The sequence below is a fragment of the Arachis stenosperma genome, chromosome 6 (assembly GCF_014773155.1).
Source record: "Arachis stenosperma cultivar V10309 chromosome 6, arast.V10309.gnm1.PFL2, whole genome shotgun sequence".
Classification (NCBI taxonomy): Eukaryota; Viridiplantae; Streptophyta; class Magnoliopsida; order Fabales; family Fabaceae; genus Arachis; species Arachis stenosperma.
In genome coordinates, this window is record NC_080382.1 from 41,669,632 (window position 1) to 41,681,799 (window position 12,168).

The 12,168-nt window shown below is 38.3% G+C and overlaps 1 non-coding gene across 1 annotated transcript; it reads left to right on the forward strand.

Annotated features, from left to right (window-relative positions):
- Nucleotides 1-12,058: 12,058 nt before the first annotated feature.
- LOC130937673 (small nucleolar RNA R71) lies at nucleotides 12,059-12,162 on the forward strand. The gene has a single exon (XR_009068880.1). It is a non-coding gene; the product is annotated as a small nucleolar RNA R71 (small nucleolar RNA).
- Nucleotides 12,163-12,168: the final 6 nt, after the last annotated feature.

Genomic DNA, 12,168 nt, shown 5'->3' on the forward strand with positions numbered 1-12,168 from the left:
CAACATGGTACGCTCAATTTCAATCTCAACTCTTTATCACAACTTCGCACAACTAACCAGCAAGTGCACTGGGTCGTCCAAGTAATAAACCTTACGCGAGTAAGGGTCGATCCCACAGAGATTGTTGGTATGAAGCAAGCTGTGGTCATCTTGTAAATCTCAGTCAGGCAAATTCAAATGGTTATGGATGATTTATGAATAAGGCATAAAATAAAGATAGAGATACTTATGTAATTTATTGGTGAGAATTTCAGATAAGCGTATGGAGATGCTTTGTCCCATCTGTCTCTCTACTTTCCTACTGTCTTCATCCAATCCTTCTTACTCCTTTCCATGGCAAGCTATATGTTGGGCATCACCGTTGTCAATGGCTACAATCCCGTCCTCTCAGTGAAAATGTTCAACGCGCTCTGTCACAGCACGGCTAATCTGTCGGTTCTCAATCAGGTTGGAATAGAATCCAGTGATTCTTTTGCGTCTGTCACTAACGCCCAGCCTTCAGGAGTTTGAAGCTCGTCACAGTCATTCAATCCTTGAATCCTACTCCGAATACCACAGACAAGGTTTAGACCTTCTGGATTCTCTTGAATGCCGCCATCAATTCTAGCTTATACCACGAAGATTCTGATTAAGGAATCCAAGAGATAAACATTCAAGCCTTGTTTGCTTGTAGAACGGAGGTGGTTGTCAGGCACGCGTTCATGAGTGAGAATGATGATAAACATCACATAATCATCACATTCATCATGTTCTTGGGTGCAAATGAATATCTTAGAACAAGAATAAGCTCAATTGAATAGAAGAACAATAGTAATTGCATTAATACTCGAGGTACAGCAGAGCTCCACACCTTAATCTATGGTGTGTAGAAACTCCACCGTTGAAAATACATAAGAACAAGGTCTAGGCATGGCCGTGAGGCCAGTCCCCAAAACGTGATCAAAAGATTCAAAGATCTCAAGATGAAAATACAATAGCAAAAGGTCCTATTTGTAGAGAACTAGTAGCTTAGGGTTTACAAAGATGAGTAAATTGAGAGCGCGCCAATTGGGCTTCTGTAGCTCCAGAAAATTTACTTCGAGTGCAGGGAGGTTAGAATCCAACAGCATCTGCAGTCCTTTTTAGCCTCTGAATCAGATTTTTGCTCAGGTCCCTCAATTTCAGCCAGAAAATACCTGAAATCACAGAAAAACACACAAACTCATAGTAAAGTCCAGAAAAGTGAATTTTAACTAAAAACTAATAAAAATATAATAAAAACTAACTAAAACATACTAAAAACATACTAAAAACAATGCCAAAAAGCGTATAAATTATCCGCTCATCACAACACCAAACTTAAATTGTTGCTTGTCCCCAAGAAACTGAAAATCAAATAAGATAAAAAGAAGAGAATATGCAATGAATTCCAAAAACATCTATGAAGATCAGTATTAATTAGATGAGCGGGGCTTTTAGTTTTTTGCCTCTGAACAGTTTTGGCATCTCACTCTATCCTTTGAAATTCAGAATGATTGGCTTCTATAGGAACTCAGAATCCAGATAGTGTTATTGATCCTCCTAGTTAAGTATGATGATTCTTGAACACAACTACTTTATGAGTCTTGACCGTGGCCCAAAGCACTCTGTCTTCCAGTATTACCACCGGATACATACATGCCACAGACACATAATTGGGTGAACCTTTTCAGATTGTGACTCAGCTTTGCTAGAGTCCCCAATTAGAGGTCTCCAGGGTTCTTAAGCACACTCTTTTTTTTTTTGCCTTGGATCACGACTTTATTTTTACCCTTGCCTTTTAGTTTAAAGGGCTGTTGGCTTTTTCTGCTTGCTTTCTCTCTTTTTTTTCGCACATAATCTCTCTTTTTTTTGTATTCACTGCTTTTTCTTGCTTCAAGAATCATTTTTATGATTTTTCAGATCCTCAGTAACATGTCTCCTTTTTCATCATTCTTTCAAGAGCCAATCATTCATGAACAACAAATTCAAAAGACATATGCACTGTTCAAGCATACATTCAGAAACCAAAATATTGCCACCACATCAAAATAATTAATCTGTTATAAAATTCAAAATTCATGCAATTCTTCTCTTTTTCAATTAAGAACATTTTTCATTTAAGAAAGGTGATGGATTCATAGGACATTCATAACTTTAAGGCATAGACACTAAGACACTAATGATCATAAGACACAAACATAGATAAACATAAGCATGAAAATTCGAAAAACAGGAAAATAAAGAACAAGGAAATTAAAGAACGGGTCCACCTTAGTGATGGTGGCTTGTTCTTCCTCTTGAAGATCTTATGGAGTGCTTGAGCTCCTCAATGTCTCTTCCTTGCCTTTGTTGCTCCTCTCTCATGATTCTTTGATCTTCTCTAATTTCATGGAGGAGGATGGAATGTTCTTGGTGCTCCACCCTTAGTTGTCCCATGTTGGAACTCAATTCTCCTAGGGAGGTGTTGATTTGCTCCCAATAGTTTTGTGGAGGAAAGTGCATCCCTTGAGGTATCTCAGGGATTTCATGATGAGTGGGATCTCTTGTTTACTCCATCCTTTTCTTAGTGATGGGCTTGTCCTCATCAATGAGGATGTCTCCCTCTATGTCAATTCCAACTGAATAACAGAGGTGACAAATGAGATGAGGAAAGGCTAACCTTGCCAAGGTAGAGGTCTTGTCCGCCACCTTATAAAGTTCTTGGGCTATAACCTCATGAACTTCTACTTCCTCTCCAATCATGATGCTATGGATCATGATGGCCCGGTCTATAGTAACTTCGGATCGGCTGCTAGTGGGAATGATTGAGCGTTGGATAAACTCCAACCATCCTCTAGCCACGGGCTTGAGGTCATGCCTTCTTAGTTGGACCGGCTTCCCTCTTGAATCTTTCTTCCATTGAGCGCCCTCTTCACAAATGTCCATGAGGACTTGGTCCAACCTTTGATCAAAGTTGACCCTTCTAGTGTAAGGGTGTTCATCTTCTTGCATCATGGGCAAGTTGAATGCCAACCTTACATTTTTCGGACTAAAATCTAAGCATTTCCTTCGAACCATTGTAAGCCAATTCTTTGGGTTTGGGTTCACACTTTGATCATGGTTCTTGGTAATCCATGCATTGGCATAGAACTCTTGAACCATTAAGATTCTGACTTCTTGAATGGGGTTGGTAAGAACTTTCCAACCTCTTCTTCGGATCTCATGTCGGATCTCCAGATATTCACTCTTTTTGAGTTTGAAAGGGACCTCGGGGATCGCCTTCTTCATGGCCACAACTTCATAGAAGTGGTCTTGATGCACCATTGAGATGAATCTCTCCATCTCCCATGACTCGGAGGTGGAAGCTTTTGCCTTCCCTTTCCTCTTTCTAGAGGTTTCTCCGGCCTTAGATGCCATAAATAGTTATCAAAAAACAAAAAGCAATGCTTTTACCACACCAAACTTAGAGGGTTTGCTCGTCCTCGAGCAAAAGAAGAAAGAAGAGAGTAGAAGAAGAAAAAATGGAGGAGATAGAGGTGGCTTTGTGATTCGGCCAAAGGGAGAGAAGTAGTGTTTAGGTTGTGTGAAAATGAGGTGGTGAAGATGGGTTTATATAGGAGTGGAGAGGGGTGTATGGTTCGGCCATTATGGGTGGGTTTGGGAGGGAAAGTGGTTTGAATTTGGATGGTGGGGTAGGTGGGGTTTTATGAAGAATGGATGTGAGTGGTGAAGAGAATGGTGGGATTTGGTAGGTGGGGATCCTGTGGGGTCCACAGATCCTGAGGTGTCAAGGATAGTTCATCCCTGTACTAAGTGGCGAGCAAAAATTCTCTTTATACCAATTCTGGCATTAAACGCCGGGCTGGTGCCCATTTCTGGCGTTTAACGCTAGTGGACGAAATTGTGATCAAAGAGTTCCAGGCACTGTTAGAGAAGCCCACAACTCCGTTCAACTAACCAGCAAGTGTACTGGGTCGTCCAAGTAATACCTTACATGAGTAAGGGTCGATCCCACAGAGATTGTTGGTATATGGAGATGCTGTGCTCCTCTTGAATCTCTACTTTCTTATTACATTCATCCAATCCTTCTTACTCCTTTCCATGGCAAGCTGTATGTAGGGCATCACCGTTGTCAGTGGCTACATCCCATCCTCTTAGTGAAAACGTTCCTATGCTCTGTCACAGCACGGCTAATCATCTGTCGGTTCTCAATCAGGTTGGAATAGAATCCCTTGATTCTTTTGCGTTTGTCATCACGCCCAGCCTTCAGGAGTTTGAAACTCGTCACAGTCATTCAATCCCAGAATCCTACTCGGAATACCACAGACAAGGTTTAGACTTTCCGGATCCTCATGAATGCCGCCATCTATCTAGCTTATACCACGAAGATTCTGTTGGGGAATCTAAGAGATATGCGCCCAGCCTAGAGTAGAACGGAAGTGGTTGTCAATCACGTGCGTTCATTGGTGAGAATGATGATGAGTGTCACGGATCATCACATTCATCAAAGTGTTGTGCAACGTATATCTTGTAATAAGAATAGAAGAGAATTTGAATAGAAAGTAATAGTAATTGTATTGAAACTTGAGGTACAGCAGAGCTCCACACCCTTAATCTATGGTGTGCAGAAACTCCACTGTTGAAAATACATAAGTAAAAGGTTCAGGCAAGGCCGAATGGCCAGCCCCCTGAGTGATCAAGAGACCGAATGATCAAAGACTACAAATTCAAAAGATTAAACTGTCAAAAGATGTCTAATACAATAGTAGATTATCCTATTTATACTAGACTAGCTACTAGGGTTTACATGAGTAAGTAATTGATGCATAAATCCACTTCCGGGGCCCACTTGGTGTATGCTTGGGCTGAGCTTGATCTATCCACGAGCTGAGGCTTCTCTTAGAGTTGAACTCCAAGTTATAACGTGTTTTGGGCGTTCAACTCCGGATCATGACGTTTTTCTGGCGTTTAACTCTAGACATCAGCATGTACTTGGCGTTCAACGCCAAGTTACATCGTCAATTTCCGAATAAAGTATAGACTATTATATATTGCTGGAAAGCTCTGGATGTCTATTTTCCAACGCCGTTGAGAGCGCGCCAATTGGAGTTCTATAGCTCCAGAAAATCCATTTTGAGTGCAGGGAAGTCAGATTCCAACAACATCAGCAGTCCTTTTGTCAGCCTTTTTCAGAGTTTTGCTCAAGTCCCTCAATTTCAGCCAGAAATTACCTAAAATCACAGAAAAACACAAAAACTCATAGTAAAGTCCAGAAATGTGAATTTAACATAAAAACTAATGAAAATATCCCTAAAAGTAGCTTGAACTTACTAAAAACAACCTAAAAACAATGCCAAAAAGCGTATAAATTATCCGCTCATCACAACACCAAACTTAAATTGTTGCTTGTCCCCAAGCAACTGAAAATCAAATAGGATAAAAAGAAGAGAATATACTATAAATTCCAGAATATCAATGAATATTAATTATAATTAGATGAGCGGGACTTGTAGCTTTTTGCTTCTGAACAGTTTTGGCATCTCACTTTTTCCTTTGAAGTTTAGAATGATTGGCTTCTCTAGGAACTTAGAATTTCGGATAGTGGTATTGACTTTCCTAGTTAAGCATGTTGATTCTTGAACACAGCTACTTATGAGTCTTGGCCGTGGCCCTAAGCACTTTATTTTCCAGTATTACCACCGGATACATAAATGCCACAGACACATCACTGGGTGAACCTTTTCAGATTGTGACTCAGCTTTTCTAGAGTCCCCAGTTAGAGGTGTCCAGAGCTCTTAAGCACACTCTTTTTGCTTTGGATCACGACTTTAACCACTCAGTCTCAAGCTTTTCACTTGGACCTTCATGACACAAGCACATGGTTAGGGACAGCTTGATTTAGCCGCTTAGGCCTGGATTTTATTTCCTTGGGCCCTCCTATCCATTGATGCTCAAAGCCTTGGATCTTTTTTACCCTTGCCTTTTGGTTTTAAGGGCTAATGGCTTTTTCTGCTTGCTTTTTCTTTTTCTTTCTAATTTTTTTCGCCATTTTTTTTCTTTTTTTTTCGCAAGCTTTTGCTATTCACTGCTTTTTCTTGCTTCAAGAATCAATTTCATGATTTTTCAGATTGTCAATAACATTTCTCTTTGTTCATCATTCTTTCAAGAGCCAACAATTTTAACATTCATAAACAACAAGATCAAAAGACATATGCACTGTTCAAGCATTCATTCAGAAAACAAAAAGTATTGTCACCACATCAATATAATTAAACTAAATTCAAGGATAAATTCGAAATTCATGTACTTCTTGTTCTTTTGAATTAAAACATTTTTCTTTTAAGAGAGGTGAAGGATTAATGGAATTTATTCATAGCTTTAAGACATAGTTACTACATACTAATGATCATGAAGTAGAGACACAAAATATAGATAGACATGAAGCATAAAAACCGAAAAAGCAGAGAAAATAAGAACAAGGAATGAGTCCACCTGAGTAAGGGTGGCGCCTTCTTGAAGGTCCAATGGTGCTTTTTGAGCTCCTTTATGTCTCTTCCTTGCTTCTGTTGCATGATCCATAGTGATTTTGGTGTTCCTATCCTTAGTTGCTTCCAATAATTATGTGGAGGAACATGTATCCCCTGAGGTATCTCAGGGATTTCTTGAAGAGGGAATTTCTCATGCTCTCTTGATGTGCAGTCAAATGCTCTTCTACTGAGCTATGGACCCTTGAGATGAATCTCTCTATCTCCCATTACTCAGAGGTGGAAGCTTTTGTCTTTTCTTAGTTTCCTCTTCAGAGTCCTTCCAGATTCAGGATCAGCTTCAACAAGAATGCCTTTTTTCTTGTTCCTGCTCATATGAAAGAGAAGAAAACAAGAAAAAAAAAGGAATCCCCTATATTTGGGCAAAGAGGATCCTTATTATTAGTAGAGAAAGAAGGGTGTAGAAGAAGAATGGTAAAGGATAGAGGTAGTGATTTGAGATGAAGAAAGATGAAGAGAAGTGTTAGTAAATAAATAAATAAATAGAAGAAGAGGAGAGATAGAGAATTTCAAAAATAATTTTGAAAAAGAAGTTAATAATTTCGAAAATAAAAGATAAGATAGAATTAAAATTAAAACAATTAATTAATTAAAAGAATTTTGAAAAAAGAATGAGATATTTTCGAAAATTAGAGAGGGGAAAGTAGTTAGGTGGTTTTGAAAAAGATAAGAAACAAACAAAAAGTCAAATAGTTAGTTGAAAAAGATATTAAAATCAAATTTGAAAAGATAAGAAGATAAGAAGTTAGATAAGATATTTTGAAATCAAAATTTGAAAAAGATAAAATTTTGAAAAAGATATGATAAAAAGATAAGATAGATAAGATATGGTTGAAAAAGATTTAATTTTAAAATTAAAATTAATTACTTAACTAACAAGAAATTAAAAGATAAGATTCTAGAATTTAAAGATTGAACCTTTCTTAACAAGAAAGTAACAAACTTCAAATTTTTTGAATCAATCACATTACTTGTTAGCTAATTTTCGAAAATATGATGTAAAAGATAAGAAAAAGATTTTGAAAAATATTTAAAAAAAAAATTTCGAAAATTATATAAAAAAATGAAAAAGATGTGATTTTTGAAAAAGATTTTGAAAAGATAAGATTTTTAAAATTGAAAATTTGACTTGACTTGTAAGAAACAACTAATTTTTAAAATTTTTGACTAAGTCAACTCAAATTTTCGAAAATTAGGAGAAAAAAAAGGAAAAGATATTTTTTGATTTTTGAATTTTTTTATGATGAGAGAGAAAAACATAAAAATGACCCAAAACATGAAAATTTTGGATCAAAACACAAGATGCATGCAAGAACACTATGAATGTCAAGATGAACACCAAGAATACTTTGAAGATCATGATGAACATCAAGAACATGATTTTGAAAAATTTTTTATGCAAAGAAAACATACAAGACACCAAACTTAGAAATCTTTAATGCATGGACTCTAACAAACGAAAAATGCACATGAAAAACAACAAACAACACAAAACAAGAAAACATCAAGATCAAACAAGAAGACTTACCAAGAACAACTTGAAGATCATGAAGAACACTATGAATGCATGGAATTTTTGAAAAAAATGCTAGAAAAATTTTTAAAGCATGCAATTGACACCAAACTTAAAAATTGACTCAACACTCAAACAAGAAACACAAAATATTTTTGGTTTTTTATGATTTTATGATTTTTTAGTATTTTTATTATTTTTTTCGAAAATTATATTAAAAAAACGAAAATAATAAAAAATATTTTTGAAAGATTTTAGAAAACTTTTTGAAAAGAAAATTACCTAATCTGAGCAACAAGATGAACCGCCAGTTGTCCATACTCGAACAATCCCCGGCAACGGCGCCAAAAACTTGGTGGACGAAATTGTGATCAAAGAGTTCCAGGCACTGTTAGAGAAGCTCACAACTCCGTTCAACTAACCAGCAAGTGTACTGGGTCGTCCAAGTAATACCTTACATGAGTAAGGGTCGATCCCACAGAGATTGTTGGTATGAAGCAAGCTATGGTCACCTTGTAAATCTCAGTTCGGCAGATTAAATGGTTACGGGTTTCAAAAATTAATAATAAATAGAAAATAAAAGGGATAGAAATACTTATGTAAATTAATAGTGGAAATTTCAGATAAGTATATGGAGATGATGTGCTCCTCTTGAATCTCTACTTTCTTATTACATTCATCCAATCCTTCTTACTCCTTTCCATGGCAAGCTGTATGTAGGGTATCACCGTTGTCAGTGGCTACATCCCATCCTCTTAGTGAAAACGTTCCTATGCTCTGTCATAGCACGGCTAATCATCTGTCGGTTCTCAATCAGGTTGGAATAGAATCCCTTGATTCTTTTGCGTTTGTCATCACGCCCAGCCTTCAGGAGTTTGAAGCTCGTCACAGTCATTCAATCCCAGAATCCTACTCGGAATACCACATACAAGGTTTAGACTTTCCGGATCCTCATGAATGCCGCCATCTATCTAGCTTATACCACGAAGATTCTGTTGGGGAATCTAAGAGATATGCGCCCAGCCTAGAGTAGAACGGAAGTGGTTGTCAATCACGTGCGTTCATAGGTGAGAATGATGATGAGTGTCACAGATCATCACATTCATCAAAGTGTTGTGCAACGTATATCTTGTAATATGAATAGAAGAGAATTTGAATAGAAAGTAATAGTAATTGTATTGAAACTTGAGGTACAGCAGAGCTCCACACCCTTAATCTATGGTGTGCAGAAACTCCACTGTTGAAAATACATAAGTAAAAGGTTCAGGCATGGCCGAATGGCCGGCCCCCTGAGTGATCAAGAGACCGAATGATCAAAGACTACAAATTCAAAAGATTAAACTGTCAAAAGATGTCTAATACAATAGTAGATTATCCTATTTATACTAGACTAGCTACTAGGGTTTACATGAGTAAGTAATTGATGCATAAATCCACTTCCGGGGCCCACTTGGTGTATGCTTGGGCTGAGCTTGATCTATCCACGAGCTGAGGCTTCTCTTGGAGTTGAACTCCAAGTTATAACGTGTTTTGGGCGTTCAACTCCGGATCATGACGTTTTTCTGGCGTTTAACTCCAGACAGCAGCATGTACTTGGCGTTCAACGCCAAGTTACATCGTCAATTTCCGAATAAAGTATGAACTATTATATATTGCTGGAAAGCTCTGAATGTCTACTTTCCAACGCCGTTGAGAGCGCGCCAATTGGAGTTCTATAGCTCCAGAAAATCCATTTCGAGTGCAGGGAAGTCAGATTCCAACAGCATCAGCAGTCCTTTTGTCAGCCTTTTTCAGAGTTTTGCTCAAGTCCCTCAATTTCAGCCAGAAATTATCTAAAATCACAGAAAAACACACAAACTCATAGTAAAGTCCAGAAATGTGAATTTAACATAAAAACTAATGAAAACATCCCTAAAAGTAGCTTGAACTTACTAAAAACAACCTAAAAACAATGTCAAAAAGCGTATAAATTATCCGCTCATCAAACGCCAGCTTCTTGCCCTTTCCTGGAATTTAACGCCAATCTGGAGCCCCTTTTTGGCGTTAAACGCCCAGAATGGTGTCAGACTGGGCGTTAAACGCCCATTTGCTGCCCTTATTGGCGTTTAAACGCCAGCAAGGTTTCCCTTCAGGGTGTGCTATTTTTCTTTCTATTTTTCATTCTGTTTTTGCTTTTTCAATTGATTTTGTGACTTTCCATGATCATTAACCTACAGAAAACATAAAATAACAAAGGAAAATAGATAAATATAACATTGGGTTGCCTCCCAACAAGCGCTTCTTTAATGTCAATAGCTTGATAATGGGCTCTCATGGAGCCTCACAGATACTCAGAGCAATGTTGGAACCTCCCAACACCAAACTTTGAGTTTGAATGTGGGGGTTTAACACCAAACTTAGAAGTTGGTTGTGGCCTCCCAACACCAAACTTAGAGTTTGACTGTGGGGGCTCTGTTTGACTCTATTTTGAGAGAAGCTCTTCATGCTTCCTCTCCATGGTAACAGAGGGATATCCTTGAGCCTTAAACACAAGGGATTCTTCATTTACTTGAATGATCAATTCTCCTCTGTCAACATCAATCACAGCCTTTGCTGTGGCTAGGAAGGGTCTGCCAAGGATGATGGATTCATCCATGCACTTGCCAGTCTCTAGGACTATGAAATCATCAAGGATGTAATGGTCTTCAACCTTCACTAAAACATCCTCTACAAGTCCGTAAGCTTGTTTTCTTGAATTATCTGCCATCTCTAGTGAGATTCTTGCAGCTTGCACCTCAAAGATCCCTAGCTTCTCCATTACAGAGAGAGGCATGAGGTTTATGCTTGACCCTAGGTCACACAGAGCCTTCTCAAAGGTCATGGTGCCTATGGTACAAGGTATTGAAAACTTCCCAGGATCCTGTCTCTTTTGAGGTAATCTCTGCCTAGTCAAGTCATCCAGTTCTTTGGTGAGTAAAGGAGGTTCGTTCTCCCAAGTCTCATTACCAAATAACTTGTCATTTAGCTTCATGATTGCTCCAAGGTACTTGCAACTTGCTCTTTAGTGACATCTTCATCCTCTTCAGAGGAAGAATACTCATCAGAGCTCATGAATGGCAGAAGTAAATCCAATGGAATCTCTATGGTCTCATTATGAGCCTCAGATTCTCATGGTTCCTCATTAGGGAACTCATTAGAGGCCAGTGGACGTCCATTGAGGTCTTCCTCAGTGGCGATCACTGCCTCTTCCTCCTCTCCAAGTTCGGCCATGTGGGTCATGTTAATGGCCTTGCATTCTCCTTTTAGATTCTCTTCTGTATTGCTTGGAAGAGTACTAGGAGGGAGTTCAGTAATTTTCTTGCTCAGTTGTCCCACTTGTGCCTCCAAATTCCTAATGGAGGACCTTGTTTCAGTCATGAAGCTTTGAGTAGTTTTGATCAGATCAAAAACCATGGTTGCTAAGTCAGAGTGGCTCTGCTTAGAATTTTCTGTCTGTTGCTGAGAAGATGATGGAAAAGGCTTGCCATTGCTAAACCTGTTTCTTCCACCATTATTGTTGTTGAAACCTTGTTGAGGTCTCTGTTGATCCTTCCATGAGAAATTTGGATGATTTCTCAATGAAGGATTATAGGAGTTTCTATAGGGTTCTCCCATGTAATTCACCTCTTCCATTGAAGGGTTCTCAAGATCATAAGCTTCTTCTTCACATGAAGCATCCTTAGTACTGCCTGGTGCAGCTTGCATTCCAGACAGACTTTGAGAAATCATATTGACTTGCTGAGTTAATATTTTGTTCTGAGCCAATATGGCATTCAGAGTATCAATCTCAAGAACTCCTTTCTTCTGATTCGTCCCATTGTTCACAGGATTCCTTTCAGAAGTGTACATGAATTTGTTATTTGCAACCATTTCAATGAGTTCTTGAGCTTCTGTAGGCGTCTTCTTCAGATGAAGAGATCCTCCAGTAGAGCTGTCCAATGACATCTTGGACAGTTCAGACAGACCATCATAGAAGATACCTATGATGCTCCATTCAGAAAGCATGTCAGAAGGACACTTTCTGATTAATTGTTTGTATCTTTCCCAAGCTTCATAGAGGGATTCACCTTCCTTCTGTCTGAAAGTTTGGACTTTCACTCTAAACTTACTCAA